General features: G+C 37.7%; 1 long non-coding RNA gene across 2 annotated transcripts in view; it reads left to right on the top strand.

Annotated features, from left to right (window-relative positions):
• Positions 1-19,793, top strand: part of LOC111940704 (uncharacterized) — a 38,056-nt gene that overhangs the window by 1,872 nt on the left and 16,391 nt on the right. The window contains exon 3 of one of the 2 annotated variants that reach the window (XR_002869624.2): positions 7,717-7,872. This is a non-coding gene — a long non-coding RNA (uncharacterized LOC111940704). Of the gene's footprint in view, positions 1-7,716; positions 9,341-19,793 lie in introns of those variants that run through there. The other variant, XR_015280150.1, reaches the window with a different exon arrangement.

Raw genomic sequence — 19,793 nt, 5'->3', positions numbered from 1 at the left:
GCTTAGTTTCAGGTTACTGGGACTTCACACAATTGGGCTTCTAATTGCCTCGGCATGTGGCAATATTTTGTAAATTCCTGATATCAAGAGCAATCTAATTATAACTGTCTTGTTGGAAAGCTTGGCAGATTCTTTGTTTTGAGGTTGTAATGATACTCTGCAACTCCTGAACTGTGTTGATGTACTAGAGGACAAGTAGATGGAGTATTCTTAGAGCCATTGCATAATGAGTTTTCAGATTGAGTATCTTTGACCAAAGAGGGCTAGGAGGGGGTCCTGGATAGGTGGAAATATTTGAAGCACATATGTAAGAGGAAGGTTGTTCCTCAGATTAGGCAAATGACATTATGTGGGTAAAATAGACATTGATGAAGTACACATGGAGAGAGTAAAAAAGCATTTGATAAAGCAAACACCTTTTTCATTGTGGTAGAAGATATTATGGTTAAAATGGAAGCAGTGGATTTTAAAGATGGAGAGATTCAGTATATTTCCTACACTGAAGAGCATCATTATTATGAGAAGGATCTGTAAATGGCTTGTCAGGGTGATAGCAGCCTCACATTAGACACTGGAGCCAAGAGTTGGTCCATGTGTCTCACAAAACTACTAGGATAAGAATAGCTAATAGTATTTGAAGGCAGGAGTTTGCTGACTGGTATTCTGAGAAAAGGGGAAAAAAAAAAGATGGCAGCAGGCAAGTACAGAGTTACAATGAGACATTAAAAAGGTGATGTTTAACTTTTTGTGAGACTGTCAACACAGCATTTCTTAGGATGATTCACAAAAGTCAACATATGAAATAGGGAGGACATACAGAAGAGCTTTGGCTGGGATGAAGACAGAAGAAATAATGTCTTGGATATTCTGTATCATAAAACATGGTTTAGTACATCATAGATGTGAATTCCTGGAAGAAAAGCCAGGAATCCAGTCATATCTAAAGTCATGCAGAAATGGCAGGACTAGTGATGCGTTGATGAATCTGCTCTGTTGATCTTGATGGATGTGCATTAACATAACTGCTATCTCAGTTTATTTTAATCTTCTTGTGATGTTCCAGTAGGCATTCCTGAGAATTCTATTGGCTGGAATTATATTGTATCATGCTAAAGAAATGGAATAAATTGATGGAGAGCTTTTTTGCACAAAAATCTTAAAAAAGTGTTAAAAATGTTTTTTAAGAGAGCTATGCAAAATAGTTATTTAGTGTTTAGAGAAACAGTGTCATTCCTTTAAAAAATAGCTGTACCTAAATATACACACTTTTCTAGTGAAATGCCTTTCTAAACTCAAATTTGTGATACAACAATAAATTATAAACTAGTAAAGGAATAGAATTCTGCTCATGTGTCTGATTATATACGTATCCATTCTTGGTTGAAGGAATTTTTATTTAATTTCTGGAAAACGAAAGTAGTTTGGATTTAGGGGTAAAATTGTTGAGTAGTAATGGAAAAAGTACCCATCAAGATTATATTTGGCTTTGTTTTGCTATATTTCCCCCCATTAGTACTTTTTTATAAAAGGGGTGCTTTTAGAAATGTATAGAATAATATAGGTGCTAATTTTTCCCATTCCTTCTCTCATGAGTAAGAACTACATAAAAGGAAATGGTTAAATTCTAGAGCCTTGTTTGGGCTATTCTGTCATTTCATGGACATAATGTGCTGTGACAGCTACCTTTCATCTTTTGAGAAGTTATTTGGTCTTGTCACTTTGGAGGAAGCTGGGATCTTCACTCAGTTGTTGCCTTACCAGAATAGGGGCTAGGAAATGGATGAGTAAATGCACTCTATGCAGCTGCTTTTCTATTGATCTCTGCAGTACAGCTACCACTGAAGGTGTAAGTGGGGAGCTGTGCAGTTAGGTTAGAAGTAACTTTTATCCCATGGGAGTAAGGAGGAACCAGAGTAGAAATCTTTTCCTAGCAGGATTCTGAGATCTAAATTACATCTCTGGGAGACTGTAGCTCTAATCTTAAGGTGCGATAGACTGCACCTCTGCCCTTTTTACATGCATTCTGGTTTGCTGTTAATGTACATATGTTTCATGTTAATCCCCTTTAGAATTCTCTTACCACTTTTACAGGCAAGTATGTGAATGAAAATTAGTATCTAGTAACAATGCCTGAAACAAAAGATGTTGACATCAAACATCATGCAAACTCTATGAAAAGAAAAACAATTACTATCTGTGCTCAGAACTCACTAGTCTGAGATTACGTTTTGAAGAAAATAAAACTACTTTGACAAGTTGTATGATGGTTTTGTGATGTGGATTAATGTCCACTACAGGCTAGACTGAGACCATTTAACCTGTATTCACTTGTTTCCTAAGTCAGAAGTTCTAGCTCACTGGGCCTAAATTGAAGTCTAGGTGTCTTAATGTTTTAATGCACTGCACTGCCAATACCCCAGATATTCTTGCTTTTGCCTGAGCTCTTTAATATCATCACAATGACTGCCACCTCCTTAGCAATACAGGGACAATGAAAGCATAGAAATAGCAAGGTATTGAGCAGTTGAGCGGCTACTTTGTGCACAAAGAAATCCACCAATTCGTAAAGGATCAGCCTCAAAAAAATGCTAAAATTTAAAAAAATCTTTTTTTCAGGTACTATAAAGAGAATATGTCATAGTTCCACCAACATCTCAGTGGCCTAGCTCCTGGGACCTTGACTGCTTTCTGTGGTTTGCAGGTGGGCTTAAGAGCGAATGTTATTTCCTGGGAGATCACACGGCAGGGTATATTCCTCTAACTTATTATTCATTATCGCTTAAGATTCCTCAGCAAAGACAGTAATTTTCATCCCAGAAAATAACAAGCAGAGCAGCACATCCAGTTATGTTACACTGACAGGATGTCAAGAAAATGAAAACAAATGGTTTGAGTAGTCCTTCAGGGGATAAAGAGTTCAGTTACTAAGCTACCCACTAGAAACTGTGATTTAGTCATCTGGGATGATTTAATTTCTTTTTCTTCTGTGGGTTTAACCACATAAATCTCTGTTTTGTTGCTAGAGATATCTGAAAAATTTGGTACTGCTTTTGTCATGCTCAGAGTTTGTGGACTGCTGTGCTGACAAATGCTGGAATAAAGGAAGAAGCAGTAATATTAGCTGTGTCCTTATTTGCTCAGGCTTGTGAGTACATGTGTATTTTTAGATTGCCATGCAAAAAGGTGGGTGACCTACTTGGTGGTATTCATGAATGTACTGTTATAAATACAGCATGTCTCTTGCATTCTCTTTCCTGCTCTGAATTTCTGTTTCAAACCTTTTCTTCAGGGCTCAGGTCACTTAGAGCATTAATTAAAATAGATTGGACAAGCTGTAAAGGAAGAGACGTGAAGATTCAAGTTGTTTCACCCTATGTATGTAGAAAACTTCTGACACAGATATGAATGTAGAGAGTTGTGCTTAACTTCTCTTAAATCGCCTTAATAAATCAGCTTCGCTTTTACTACATGTACATAATTCAGACATGTGAAATGTTTACGCTGCTATTCTGTCACCCACAGCTGTAGGATGTTGTGAAAGGTATATTGAGGCTTGCTGTTGTTTGGCTGGGAAATATGTTCATATTTAAATCCCCTTTATAGGAGTGAAATAAATTCTGAAAACCAGATATTTATAGCATGATAATTACTCAGAGCTAGTTCTCTACTGTACGCTTTTAGTTTATACAAACTAATTTTCAAATTGCATGTGAAAAGCAACATTCTGACTTCACAGTCTGACTCTTACATGCTAAACTCACAGGTTCCCAGATTAACCTTACCTTTAGCAGTGATGGTAGGTGTAGAGCTTCACAGTGATGGGGAGACGCAGCACAAGGTACAGATGCTTTTCATTTACTGTCTCATGCTGGCTGTTTTGTGTCCAGCTCTGACGTCATACACTGGAAAATGCTTGTTATAGCCTACCTGTTCTTACTCTTTATAAGTGCTGCACAATGTGGAGGCGGGGCTAGTTCTGCTGGATGCCTAAGGCCATCAAAACCTCTCTATCACTTCTGCTCTGCAGCTGGACAAGGGAGAGAAAATATAACAAAAGGCTCATGTGTCAAAACAAGAGGCAGGCAGGACCACTAAACAATGACTGTCATAGGCAAAACAGACTCAGCTTGGGGAAATTAATTTAATTAATTGCCAATCAAAAGTTAGAGTAGGATGAAAGATAGAGTAGGATTTTTGAGAAATAAAAATGAGTCTTCAAAGGCTTTCCCTGAACTCTCCCTTTTTCATGAGCTCAGCTTCCCTGCCAATTTCTCTATGTCCTCGCAAAGTGGTGCAAGGGAATAGAGAATGGGTGCTTTGGTCAGCTCATTCCAGGTTATCTCTTTCACTCCTTCCTTCTTGTGCTCTTCCTCTGCTTCAGCAGGGAACTGTCTCTGTCTTACGTGTGTGAGGATATTGGCATCTTGTCACAGAAGGTACACCTGTATCACCCTATATTTTGCCATGTAAACCCAGTACAGCCACTGCATCTTTCTAAAAGCACGGAGGAAACAACTCTGCTTGTGCCTCTGTCATATGGACAGTTCTTCAGATCAGTAGGATTTAGACAGCTGAGGAATCGTGAAATTGAAGTCAGACCTAGGTAAATTTTTCCTCACTTTGTTGTAAAAGCCTTGCCTATGGTCCCAGTTTGAAAGCATTTTCGGGAAAACTTGTGAAAACATGACAACATGGATTTTGTCTGTTTTTCAGAAGGAAAAATTCTTCTGTCTTCTCAGGAAGTGCACTTAGGGAAATAATAATGTATAATTGGATAAAAGGAAGTAGATATTATTTCCACCTGTTATCATTTGAACAGGAGTCCCACATTCATGGATTGCGATGACTTAGTGTGTTTATAGCCTTTTGAACCACATTTATCGAATTTTAAACTGAAGACTAATCTGTATTAGATGTTCTTAGACCAGGAAATATAGAGAAATCTTAAAAACATGCATGCAAATTGTAAACCTGTAATGAATTTTCAGCCATATTTTCTACCTCCTTCTATGAAAACTACCAGCATTGGAAAGCAGCATCTTGCAATGGAAATGACACTTCAGCTATATTGGGCTGTAAATCATGTGACACTTCAGTAATACTGTGTATTTTTACAGAGCAATTCTTCCTAAAGTTATTTTATCTTGCCTTATAGAAGCAAGTTTATAGTTTTATAGCTGTTTCCAATTAGCCTTATAGAAGATGAAAGACACATTCAAGTAGTTGTTCTACCACCCTCTTTTTTAACAGCTCACGTCCAAAGCATAGACATATATGCTGGAGCAGCCATCTATATATGGCTGGTTATGGAGAGGACTAGTTGATAAAGATATTTTCTCTCCCATCTTAAAATTGTCTTTTCACTCACAGCATACTGATCTTCAATGGAATGTATCTTGAAGCTTGCTTAAAGTATGGGCACTTTATATTAAATAAAGTGTATTAGTTCTCCCATTGCTGTGAGTCAGGAAGAAGGATGGCATAGCACCCATATTGTTTTAAATATCTACGCTGAAATGACAATTTATTTTTATATAAATAGTTTTATAATATCCAAGGCACAATGGAAGACCAAGAAGTTTAAGCTGCTGTTAACTGTGGTGGGCTTTCTGCTGCCTTTGTTCAAAGGAGAGACAGAAATTTGAAACACCATAATTAGAAAAGCTAGTTTACTATTTCTTGACAAAAAAAGACCTTGTGTATTGGATTTCATGGCTTTTCTGTGGGGTGCTCTTTAAAGTTAGAGCACAGAACAGATGTCCCTGTACTGGGTAGTTTTTCCTCTTTTGACTGTGTTAATTTGTACTGCTTGAGATCATGGACATATTATTTTGGCTCTTCATGAGCCAGGAGTGAGTAACTGCTGACTATTCAGTCCTGATTAAGGCCCTATTACAATGCATTCTGTCATTGTTTAAGAGATCTCTAAATCAAGATGAAAAAGTATTCAAAAAGCAAAGGTTGCAAATGGAACAGAAATTATAGTGTTGGTGTGGGAGTTGCTGGATGACATTGATGATTTCTGCTGTGCAGGAGGTCAGATGTAAATATTATTTGAAGTCAATGAATGTCTCCTTTCTTAGGGGACACACTACTTCCCCCATATTAAATACTATATTCTAATGCTACTTGGTGATATACCTTGGTATGTTTATAAGAATAACCAATGTCAAATTAGCTTGTTTGCCACAGTGTGAAGAAGTGCATTTTTTGTGTGCATGCAGTCTCCTCACAGAGAAGAGAAATATCTAAAGAGAAATAGAAAAGCTCAGGAAACACATTTCGGCTTTCACTTCAAAAGAAAACAGTTCTCATTTCTTCTTTGTCCCCACCAGAAAACTCTGGGGATATATCTCACTTTACTTCAGATTGCCCTATTGTTTAAACACATGAGATACAGTAAATGGAAGCTATTTGAAAAATGCACTGAACATGTCTAGAACATCAAGCCATGGAAGCTCAGGCTTTGAATTTGCTGATCCTTGAACTCCTCTCTACACTGACATCTTAACTGCTAACTGATGGTACTAGTGAATGGAGTTTTATCTTTAAAATGTAAATTTTAAACATCCTTTTAGTATGGATGAGAAGTGGAATCTCACCTCAAGATACTAATTCTAATTAAACAAAAAAATTAAAAAAATTCATATTTTACCCCTGACAGTTTTATCTGTCAAGATATACTTTTTGCTGTGGTATAAAGTCAAGACCTGCTACTGTCACAGATGATATTGCAACTAATGTTTTTAATTTGTCTAGTACCTTGCATATGTGACTCTTTTAGAGTCCTTGAGATCTTTTTTGCACAGTTTATAATGTTATTTTAGCAGAGGAAAAGTAAAAATACTTATTTTCATATCTGCTTAGTCTCAGGCATGGTAATATGAATGTTTAATGTTTTCTTTATATGCATTATCTTCAGATTTCCTGCTCTCCTATGGAATATGATTCTGTGTATATATGTGAATTTTCCAATTAATATGATCCATTTTTTATCTTTACTGATTTTAGTTGCCTATGCCACTTTTGTGCAATACAGATTTTATTACTGGAAAACCTCCATACACCTCAGTAAGAGATGATGCCAAAGCAAACTATGTGCATATTCTGCAAACTATGAAATATGAAATGCTTTTCAGCATGAAACAGATTTGGTAAAAGAATCAGTGAAATTTTTTACCTCTTTTAGCTGACACTAGGGATTGATTTAGAACATAATTGTTCTTTGCTTTATTTGTAATTTTTTCTGCTATCAACACTTTTTATGAGGGGGACTCCTTTTGGAGAACAGTATTCACACAGGTTTTGCAAAATATAGTATTTGCTGGACAGTTCTGACTTTTGTTAATTTGTTTGCTTCTCATTTTGTTTTGCTGTTTGTGAGTGAATATTACAGCAGTGATTTCCACTTACTGAAAATTACCTAGTGACTCCTGGGAAGTTACAATCTCCATCTCCTTTATTCCTAGATTCCTCTTTTTAGAAAGGACATTTGCCTTACTCAGAGCATGAGTACTTGTACTCATGCAGTGTACTTGGTACTCATCAGGCCATTTGTTCACTAAGAATTTTTTGGTCTCCAAAACCCCAAACTGAGCCCCCTCCCCACCCCCCCAGCTCCCCTCATAATTTCCTGCCCTAAAAGGACTTTAGAATTGCAGAGATACATGAAATGTGATTCTTCACTCAGAATTACTAATCCTCTCTTCTTTTCAGCTTCAGCTTTCTGGAGCGTTGAAGCTTGGGTGGCATTTGTGATGACATTTCTTCAAGCAACTTTGGAGAATCAACCCAATAGCTCATTTCAGATTACTTCATGGATCATCATCAGCCATCACTAGCCACTGTGCTAATCTGAAGGAGAGCTCAGAGGTAACGGAGTCACTGTCTCATGAATCTTGCTGTCTACATCTTTTTCTAAATCGTGCTGTGAAGCTCCTTGCCACCTTTTCCAAAATCTACAGAAAGACATCCAAGCAGTGGGAGATTAAGAGAGTGATGAAGGTTTAGATTGTAACTTGCCTCTGATCTCGTGCTGAACATGTCCCCAAAACTCTGAAATGTGGGAGATGTCTCTGAAAATTAATCTGTAACTAGTCTTACTCTGTAGTGGACTCTTCTTTCTGATTCAGAAATCAACAGTACAGCCGACAATGTCTATTTGTTGCCTGTATGTCTAGAGGACAGATGTAATCCATCAGTATGTTACTGCTTAGATACGATTTTTCAGAGGGGGACTGACCAAATAATCTTCTCTGTATTTATTACCATTAATGTTTCTACTTTGCAAGTCATCTTGTTGAAGAATGTTTAAATCCAGGAAGTTGTTGATCAGCAATGCTTAGGTTTTCTAGGAACTTCTTAAAACATGGCTGCATTCAGCCAACATGGGAAAAGTAGGTGGGCATTGTCTGGTAGAGCAGATGGGGAAATCTATACTTTAAAAGGCTTTTCCAGTATGTGGTATTTTCATTTAGGTTTTGCTACTTTTTTCTTTTGCAAATTAACACTAGGGTTGATAAAATAATGCACTGCAATGGGTATCTCCTCAGAGGAGGATTTGGCAGCTTAAGTGGAGGTTGATAGGAGGAATCTCTTAGTTTGTGATACAAACTCAGCATAAGCTTGGAATTTTTTTTAATGCATCACCCTGCCAGTAGAGCATTTGGATTTTGCTATCAACAGCCTTGTCTCAACTAGCCTTTGTTACCTGCCATCTGTTTGGATTCAGAGTCCTGGCTTGGGCCCATGTTCTTTGAATATGCAAATACATCCTGTTTAAAAAATATGTGTCTTTGCTGAACAATAGTATAAAATATATGCGCTAGCCTTGCCATATAAAATACTGGTTCAGAAATGGATAGTGCATCAAAACATTTTCCAAACATCTCTTTTTCAATCAATTATAGATTTATAGCTAATTTCCTCTTCTCTGTATCTTCTCTGAGAAGATACAGGCAAGGTTTATGCACCAGATAAATTTTTTTTAGTTTAGAATGAAATATTTTTTCAGCCTCCAGTGTTTGCTGGTACATGCAGTGCTCAGCACTGACAATGTCAGCCTAGTCAATTTGATGATGATGGAGGATTAGAAGCAGTTTCTGCGGCACTAATCTGAGAAGCTCAATAAGCTTCATATTCTGTATTCTGACACTGTCTGTTGGAACTAAAATCAAAGAAAAGGGGAAAAAGTGTTCAACTTTGGTAAATGTCAGGAAAAGTTGCTTAAGCTTTCTATATATCATGTTATACCTTTACCATGGGAGGTCTTTCAAGTTCACTGTCTTACAGAAAAGAAGAGTAATCATCAGTATATATTTAAATCAATGAAAATTAAAAAGGTAAATTTTTAGCAGGTATCAATTTGGTATATGATCCTTTTTCCCTGAAAGTCTTTTGTTTCTCTGAGGACTTTCAGGCTAATGGGTATAATACATGAGTTCAGGATTTTCTGGAAGAGAAGTGATAGGAGCAATAAATTGAAAACTTCTAATTATTTTAGAAATAAATAAATAAATAAATGCTTCAAATGCATGCATGAATGCATCCTCTACTATGAATGGAGGTTGATAAAGCATTTTGTGTTTTCACTAGGAAAATGAGTAATGGTTGCCTATTTAAGGAGCAGTGACACTTGTTTCATCCTCCAACTGTTTGAGACAGGAGGCTTATTCTTACCAAAACTGCTGTAGGATATCCTTAAGGCAAATATTGATTATTTATTGCAATAATCTAAATAAAGACTGAAAAGATGCCTTCAGAATTAAATATAGTGAAGCTGAAGACACTGTGGAAGACCAAAGTATTAGAATGTAAAACCGCAAGCACTACTATCTTAAAAAGAAAAAAAATAAAAAATATCTAATTGTATTTTCTTCTCTACTTAGAAATTATTTTGTTTTCAGTGTATTTTCAGGCATAAGACTGTGCTAGAACTAGGGACTGAAGACATGCATGTATATTGAAAAATTTATTTATTTATTGACTAATAGCAGTAGTCCCTGTGTTTTAAATATTTCCACAAACCAATAAGCCATTAGAAAACAAGGAACTTATTCAATATGCTTCAGATCTTATAAAATCTTTCTATTTCTTCTGTGGGAGTAAAACAGGCAATTATGTTATAAGATGAAAATAACTACAGGGATTTGAAGTGTATTTCTCTTTTTTAAATGTACCAAAGGGAAAAAAAAATAAGTATACATCAATAGATCTGTGTCTCACTGGCTAGTGCCAGGATCTTTCCATGGGATTTGCAGTCATATTTACCACAATAAAGTTTATCTCTTGCCTATCTTGTCATAATGCTGTGTTTTGTTGTAGCAGCTCAAAGACTTTGGTTACATGCAGTTAGGTCTTTGCAATTGGTTGCACAAAAAGCAGAATACTGCATAATTTTTAGAATTATTTTAAATGTTACCCTAATTTTACTGTTTATTCACAGCCAAGCAGTAATTTGGTTATGAATATCATCCCAGGGAAAAAACTATTGACTAGGAGAAGGGGCACAAAAGAGGAACCTTACAAATGAAAATATTCAGAGATGTTGTGCCTATAAATGTGCCATCTTCTAAGGTGCAGGAAGCTTAAAATGAGGACTTAAAGTGCTAAACATTTGCCTTCTATAAGAAAATAAAAGTCTGGTCAAACAATTACTGTAAAAAGTCATAAGGAAAATTCATATGAGCATGAATAACTGATCCAGCTACAGCTGGATGTGGAGCATGTATCATTAATAAAGAAGAGATACTCATGCAAACAGCCTCCTTTTTTAAGAGATGGGTCTACAGATCACACCCAAATGCAATCTGCTCTTGTTTTTTATGTAATACTTAAATAAAAATAATGCTAAATACATCTCTGCCTTGAACAAAATACTAATGCAAGAACACTAAATATTCAAGATGTTAAAATATTTAATTTACAGACTTTATTTTATGGCATATTTTTATTTAAAATCTGACTGGCTTGAAAACTAAAAGAAAAATAAATGTGTCCTTTATCCCTAAAATATCAATCAAATTATTTATGTTCCAGTATGAGGTGAATTACACCCAGTAACAAGTATTTTATAAGAAAATAATAGCTGAATTATATGCAGAAATAAGTACTTCCTAAGGAGTAATTCTCATTGAAAAGATTTGGCAGTTTTAAGATAGCTAATTAAATGAGATCAATATGATACAATTTCTGTCCTCACTGTATGTAAAGAATTTGATCTTGATTTATGCATTTGATAATTTGGTACTTACTTTTAAATACTTGATTCAAACCTACTGAAAATCAGCTGAAATCTTGCCAGAGATTTAGGTTTGGCCAGCATACCTCAAGGTTTACTGAACATTGAAAGAAGTGTTTCTACGGTAGAATTCTATGTGTTTTTATGTGTTTCTGTGGTAGAAATACATGACACAGAATTTTCATGCTAAGCAGGGATGTAAACTCTTTATACCACTGGGCAGGCCAGTGCATGCTGACAGTTCTGGTGACACCCTCAGGTATCAGAACTCTGCCAGTGTTTTTGACTGTGTTGCCATGCTGTCACAGGTACAAATGATGGGTTATCATTACCCATCAAGAAAAGGAGGTGGATTTTGATAAGCTGCTTCATTTCTTCATGCTCTGTCACAGTGTGAAGAAAGGAAAAAAAACATGATCCTTTGAGATAAATCACAAAGAAATTCCAATCACAGAGAGGGAACAACTGAAGAAGCCAGAATGCTTATGGAGATTTTGAGAAAAAAATATTTACAGAGGCTATGCAGTCAGGCAGAGGGTTAAGAGGATAAGGAAAGAAGCTCAAAGAGGGTAAAAATACACAGCTCGATCAGGACTAGGAACTGAGGGAGCTCAGTACAATTTTTCTTGTTTCTTTGGGACTCTCAAAGTCTGTCCATGATGGGGGGGAAAAAAAAAATGATAAGGAAGTATTTCCCTACCTATTTTTTACTGCTTCCTGATATGAACTTGCATATCTGGAAAGAAGCAGGATCTATTGTCACTGTGATTCAATCCCAGTGTTGCCAGCCTGCTGCTACAGACCGAGCTTTATGGTGCATATGCTTGGTGCTAGATTGCCTTGTGAACAATATACTCAGAAGTGTTAAGTTCCTCAGGAAATAATCCTTTAGTCATAAGAGCATAGGCTACATTATCTTACCTGAGTCTTTCTCCATCTTTAATTGCTAGTGTTGCTTTTAGGTTTTGTGATTTTAGTGCTTGAAAGTGAAAGAAAAAATTGTATTGGGAACTCAGCACATTTTTTTATTATATTCTTACTGCCTCAGTCCTAGAAAATTAATTTTGTATGTGACAAGCTGGATCCCAATGACTTTAAGTCCTGTGGCAGAAGGATGCAGTGCATCAATTCAGAGCTGTTTTTCAAGTGTCACGGAGTAGCTGGGTTTCCACTCTGTGGAACTGGAAAGTGCCAGTTTATGTCAGATTGATGAATTATGTAAAACCTGGATTCTTTATGTATTATTAATCACCACAAACAAAGGACGACATTTTAATTAATTTGTGATGATTTTTACCTCTTATTTCCAAAGTAACTTATTCAAATTAAAGTCCCCTATTTTGAAGACATGCATCTTGTTAAAAATGCAGAGAGACTGTTATCAGTGCCCATTGAAAGAAGCAGAAATTGATACAACCATATCTAGTGTTTAAAGGAATTTAGGGTAATACTTTTGAAACATCAGTCAGAGAACCTGTACCCACAGCATTTTTATACAGGGGTACGTTAGTAGTCTGAAAGGCTTTATTGAAGGACTGTCTGCATCCATGATCAGAAGCATTAGGGCTTGTGTGGTTTGTTTTTTGGCATGTTTGATCTTTTGTTTTTTGGGGTTTTTTTTGAGCAGCAGACCGGATAACAAAAATCTTCTGGTTAACTTTACAGTTCTATATGGATACACGATAGACCATTCTTCAAATGGAAGCCTGACCCACCTGAGCTTTGTTTTGCATTGTTGCTTTACTTAATTTTGAATATCACATATCAGCGACCATGTAAAAGAAGTATTTAGATTGGAGTCACTCATTTTTCGTGTGAACAAAATTTAAAATAACTGCAGCCAAGAGGTTACTTTTTGTGAAAAAGCCATACATCTGGATTTAACTTCCACTGTGAGCTGCAGAACACAATTGGCAGGCTGACATTTTTTCTCAGCTGGAAGTACAAATTTAGTGCCTGAGGCCACTTCTATGCTGAAATCAAGCCTTCCTTCCTTCCTTCCTTCCTTCCTTCCTTCCTTCCTTCCTTCCTTCCTTCCTTCCTTCCTTCCTTCCTTCCTTCCTTCCTTCCTTCCTTCCTTCCTTCCTTCCTTCCTTCCTTCCTTCCTTCCTTCCTGCCTTCCTGCCTTCCTGCCTTCCTGCCTTCCTGCCTTCCTGCCTTCCTGCCTTCCTGCCTTCCTTCCTGCCTTCCTGCCTTCCTGCCTTCCTTCCTGCCTGCCTTCCTGCCTTCCTGCCTGCCTTCCTGCCTTCCTGCCTGCCTTCCTGCCTGCCTTCCTGCCTGCCTTCCTGCCTGCCTTCCTGCCTTCCTGCCTTCCTGCCTTCCTGCCTTCCTGCCTTCCTTCCTGCCTTCCTGCCTGCCTTCCTTCCTGCCTTCCTTCCTGCCTTCCTGCCTTCCTTCCTGCCTTCCTGCCTTCCTGCCTTCCTGCCTTCCTGCCTTCCTTCCTGCCTTCCTGCCTGCCTTCCTTCCTTCCTGCCTGCCTTCCTGCCTTCCTTCCTGCCTTCCTGCCTGCCTTCCTTCCTGCCTTCCTGCCTTCCTGCCTGCCTGCCTTCCTGCCTGCCTGCCTTCCTGCCTGCCTTCCTGCCTTCCTGCCTTCCTGCCTGCCTTCCTGCCTGCCTTCCTGCCTTCCTGCCTGCCTGCCTTCCTGCCTTCCTTCCTGCCTTCCTGCCTTCCTTCATGCCTTCCTTCCTGCCTTCCTGCCTGCCTTCCTGCCTTCCTTCCTGCCTTCCTTCCTGCCTTCCTTCCTGCCTTCCTTCCTGCCTTCCTGCCTTCCTTCCTGCCTTCCTGCCTTCCTGCCTTCCTGCCTTCCTGCCTTCCTGCCTTCCTGCCTTCCTTCCTGCCTTCCTGCCTGCCTTCCTTCCTTCCTGCCTGCCTTCCTGCCTTCCTTCCTGCCTTCCTGCCTGCCTTCCTTCCTGCCTTCCTGCCTGCCTTCCTGCCTGCCTTCCTGCCTGCCTGCCTTCCTGCCTGCCTTCCTGCCTGCCTTCCTGCCTTCCTGCCTTCCTGCCTGCCTTCCTTCCTGCCTTCCTTCCTGCCTTCCTTCCTTTTTTTTTTTTTTTTTAAAGTGAATTAGTGTTGGAAATAAAAGGGCATGCCTTTTCTTTCTGTTCACTGAGGACACTCAGGATTATTGCCACTAGTGGTACACTGTCACAAAATCTGTGCAAGTTAGAGATGAAATCGAGTTGATTGAGTTCAGCAGGATGTGTATTCTCTGAAAGTTAGTTTGCTGTATTTAGGAATCTACATTTAAACTGACTTTTTAAGATTTCATCCTTAGTATCTTGTATTTGAAAATGAAACATAAAACTGAAAGGCCAAATTTATCTTTGAAGCCCACCAGTATAAATGAAAACTCTTTGAAGTTAGTGATGTTGCTACTAGAGGAGATGATGGAATCAAGGAAAGGTAGTTTGCTCCTTCAGGAGTTTGCTTATTTTTGATAGCATGGAGGGTGCAAGCCTGATTAATTTTATACCTTTGTTAATAACTTAGATAGATTCTAATGACTGGAAAGATAACAGATAAAAACTGAGAAAGAACAAAGTGCTTTTGTTTCTGCATGTTTTTTGTGGACCCCTTGTATATCTTATGTCCACCTTTACAAAAAATTTTCAGGAAAAAGGTATTTCTGTATTTACAATAAAATGTGAATGAGTAACAGTTCTTTGGATACACTAACAGGTAATTTTGATTTATAGTACCACGAAGATTATGGGCTTGGATTCAATGTTTACTTGAAGTTTCCAAATTTTTTAATATCCTCCCCTGAACTTATGAACATTAAATAAAGTGGAATTGAGATGTCCGAAGAAGTCACAGCACTAGAGAGATTCTTTGGATGATCTAGTAACTGTATTTTTGTGTAACATGCAAGGCTATGCTTTCTTAAACAAACATATGGCATACTGTTCACATCAAACCCACCATCAATTCCCTTCTTTCCCCAAATGCATGCTGCCTCTTAGTAGTATGGTTGCCTTAGGTTATTTCAGAGTATCGGGTATGAATGATAAGATCTCATTGTGAGATCTTATCTCTATAATGAGGTTTGACACAATGGGATTGCTGGCTGTGGCTAGCACAGGTTTGTGGTTTTTTTAAATAGGAAGTTTGTGGGTTTTTTTTAATAGGAAGTAGTAAGTGTTTATATTTTGGATTTGTTGATAGCTCAGGGATGCTCTCATTATGACTGAGCAGTGTTTGCACAGAGTCAAGATCTTTTCTGCTCCTCACACCATCCCATCAGTGAGGAGGCTGGGGGCGTACAAGAAGTTGGGAAGGGGCACAGCTGACCCCAACTGGCCAAAGACATAATGAATGCATAGGATATGGAATCAGGCTCAGCATATAGAAAGGGGAGAAAGAAGAAGGAAAGAAGGACATTCAGAGAAATGGTATTTGCCTTTTCAAGTGCCTTGTTTTAAACCCAGCCATCAAATTAACCCCTTGCAGTCACTTGATCACTCCTGACCATTAGGATAGTGAGAAAATCAGAAAGATAAAAGGTGGAAAACTCACAGGTTGAGATAAAGGCAGTATAATAGGGAACGCAAGAACCACACACATAAGCAGAGTTAAAAAAGGAATTAATTCACTGCTTGCCATGGCAGCCATCTCCATCAACCCACAAGTTTTCTTGCTTTTACCCTTCTGAATCTCTACATTCTGTGACACCACATTGAGTGAAGGGGCATCTGTGCAGGCTTTGGTTGTTGGCTGGGGTTAAACCTCTCTACAGGACCTGTCTACAAGTTCAAACAAATTACCTGTATGTTAAGCAGGTATAATTTTCTAAATAGCCTAGAAATTTTCTAAATGGTCAGAAAAGTGTTACCTTGAACGTTAAAATTATTTTCATAATGATGCACACTGACATTACTAGCTGCGTTCTGTAGGGTAAAAAAGGCTACAACTGCTCGCCAAACTTTAGAACTGATTTAATGAATATAAAATTCTATGTTAGCTATCCCCTTAGTTGTATTTGGAACAGAACTAGGAAAGTTGTTGTTTTTTTTAATAAACCATGCAAGAATCTCATACTTCCGCCCATCAAGGGCTTCTCTCGAAGATCTTATGTCAGCATTCTCCACGTCCCAGTGGACATGTCATGGATGTATCATTATGGAATTGTAGAATAATACTTATCCACCTTCTTTACATGAAAAATGCTGGTCATTTGTTTGAAGCTGCACAGATCCACTGGCACCTGAAAAAGTACTCTAGAGAAGCACAACATATTCTTCCTCTGTTGTCCTAGTCTTTGTCAAAGTATTTCCTAACAATTTCAGTCAGAGACATGATTCCAAACTTGAAGGAACTATGATCTGATTCAGACTGACTCATTCTGATTATACTCACTGTTAAGAGAGACTTGTTTTGTACACTTTTATGCTTGACTGTCATGTTTTCATGACATTGCAGTTCTTATATACCCATTTACTTCTCTCATGTGAATGCTTGGTAATAAAACGACAGAAAGAAAAAGTTTCCTCCCAGTGCTTATTTGTGGTTATTCAGATTCTCTTACAGTTGTCTTCCAAGGATTTTCACATTTTTCTAGCAGTTGAGAACTGGGCTTGAAAAGGTAGTGTTGAAACAGCGGTCTCACTGATGTGCTGTACAGAGGCAAACAAGCAGCTCTGCCTCAGCCTGTTGCTGCCTGGTACTCTGTCCTGTACAGGAGCAATTTTAACCTACTTTGTGTAGAGTCATAGAATTTTTAATGATGAAGTGTCTATCCATGAAGACACAAGATTACTCTCAGACCTACAGCTCCTGGATGATCTCTCACAGTCTATCCTGACTCTGCTCTTATGCTGTCGAGCCAGAGACAATCATCCTCCAGGTCTGGGTCTGACACATGCTCTAAAGATCATATGGATTGCTAGATGTTGATGTGATACTGTGCCTCAAGCAACAAAGAGTGAGTTATGCCAGCTGGGAACCTTGGGCATATTTAGCCTCTTTATTTCCTACCATTACAGCCAATTCAACTGTAAGTGGCATGTTGACTTCTAACCTGTCCTGAGGCACATAGGTGAAACCTGAAGCACCCTTAAAGGTCTTGACACAATCAAAGCTGTTTACCATAATGTGATGAAATTCAACTTCACTGCACTTGTACTACCTGTATTTAAACTATTTCAGACTATGTGTTCATACTTTTGGTATGAAATTGAATTTTACTATTTTTTTTTTCTGCAATATAATGAAACTACATTTTGAAATTAATTTATTTTCTTTAAATGGAAATTTAAAACAAAAGAAAAAGGAAAGAATCTTGAACATATTTTGAAACACAGACACTTACTTCTTCTCAGGCTCCACATTCTTTGAAGACTGATTCCTTATTTACTTCTTAACTGAACGTGCTTGAACTTTTTTCCCCAAACTTCGTATCCAAAATCTGTGTCTCATCTGGTCTTTATCTCATAGCTGTGATAAAGCAAAAGAGACCATGTTAATGATTTTAATTGAGGTTGATATTTTCTCTCTGAATCATTTAGAGATAAAGATTGCATAGCATATGCTCTTTTGATCTATTCAGAGAAACAGCAAGCTCCATAGCTTGATGTCAAGATAATTAAAATAAGTGCCAGCAAAGCTTTGAGAGCTATTAGAAACCTAAAGATTGAAAAATGAGTTGGAGGAGGGTCCAAAGTGGAGCACACATAGCTGAAGTGTTCAGAAAAATATGTTTTTGAGTAATTCTGACTGCTCCAGACCTCACCTGGAGTGCTGTGTACAGTTCTGTGCTCACCAGAAGAGACACAAGAGACATGTGGACATACTGGAGAGAGAGCAAGAAGGGGCCACAGAGACTATTAAGGAGCTGCAGAATTTTTAAAGTGATGAAAGGCTGAGAGAGTTGGGATTGTCAAGCCTGGAGAACAAAAATCTCTGGCAGGATCTTACCAATGTCTATAAATACTCAAAGAGGGGATGCAAAGAAGGCAGAATCAGGTTCCTTTCAGTGATGCCCAGTGGCAGGAGAGCAGGCAAGGGGCACAAACTTAAAACAGTGGGTTCATTCTGAACATTAAGAAACCCATTTTTCACTGTAAGGCTGATTCAACCTTGGCTTAGGTTGCCCAGAAACATTGCGGTCTCCCTCCCTGGCTGGCGGTACTCAAAACATATCTGCACAAAGTTCTGGGCAAGCTTTTCTAGGTAGCCCTATTTGAATCAGATAATGTCCAGAAGTCCCCTTCCACCTCCACCTTTGTCTGACTTCATTTGGTCCCTTTTAAAGCCAATTTGCCATTTCTAAGATCAAGAGGTTCAAGAGTTTGACATTTTTTAAAAACAGTATTTTAAACCTGATTTTAATTTAAACTTCTAATTTCCCATATGATAAAAGACCTATCAAGGAGGATTTTCTGTTGCTTCAGTTTATGATCTTGCTGAAACCACATATCCTTCTTTTTCTTGCTTTGGGAGTTCTTTGGAGTTACTATTCTCTAACTTAGCTGTTATTTACCTACTTTCAATTAAAAAAAAATCTCATAGCTTTTGAATATCAATTTTTGCACCATATTTGGTCACTGATTTCTGGTTGGCCAAGTGTCAGTGTCACCTTGTGTAAATGTTTTATTCCTCTAGAGCAAGCATATGTCAAATTTATTTTATATTCACCAAACTTTTATATGACAAAAAAATATTTTTGCTAATTCTGCAGAGTGAATCTGATTAATATTACTGCTGATGTACATATATACAACATATATAGTATGGAAATTTATCTTACTTACAGCTAAATGAAGAAGGAAAATGTACTTTATAATAACAAGAAAGTCAGATTTGTTGCAAAAAGATAAGGAAGACAGCAAAAAGATAGATCTGAACTGATCTAGGTCATCCACTTGACTGAAGATAGAAAGTTCTACTAGTAGGCTTAGAAAGGAACCTAACAAATGCATGAATTGTAGGAAGAAAAAGAAATCACCTTGGGAAACAGGGTTAATCATAAATAATACACCAAAGCTATTTGAACAGTCTTTGGCTGGAGTAAAAAGGAACTCATAGGAGCTGGAATTATAAATTGGTTAATGCTGAGCATTAGGGGGAGCGTAGCTGGAACCTACATGTTCAATTCTAGGAGCCATATTTTAGGAAAGAAATTATGAAGCATGAAAGGTCTGAGGCTGAAAGATCAACATGAATCAGAGTTTCAGAGATCTTAATTATAAAAATCATTCAGGTGTGGCCTTTGATATACAGACTCAAATAAAAAGAAATTGGAAACCATCTTCTAGACATATTTTATGGAGGACCTCGAAGATAACAACTGCTGCCAGAGGTTTAAGCTAGTTAGTTACTGCTGAGGGCAAGCTATAGACTGAAAAACAGTTGCTTCCTCACCATTCTCTCTTTTCTGTTACCTTGGGAGGGGGTTAAATTATTTTTTAGGATCAACAAATTGATTTCTTGGTGAAAAGGATGTTATTTAAAGGATAAAATTGAATATTTTATCTAACAAGCTAAGTTGACAAATTCTCTTGTCTTTCAAATGCATAAATAAACTTGAATAAATGTTGAATGGAAAAGGAAAAATAGT

Source organism: Cyanistes caeruleus, chromosome Z, assembly GCF_971803275.1.
Source record: "Cyanistes caeruleus chromosome Z, bCyaCae1.hap1.1, whole genome shotgun sequence".
Classification (NCBI taxonomy): domain Eukaryota; kingdom Metazoa; phylum Chordata; class Aves; order Passeriformes; family Paridae; genus Cyanistes; species Cyanistes caeruleus.
The sequence above is the reverse complement of the archived record's forward strand: the minus strand, read 5'-3'. Positions and strand labels throughout refer to the sequence as shown.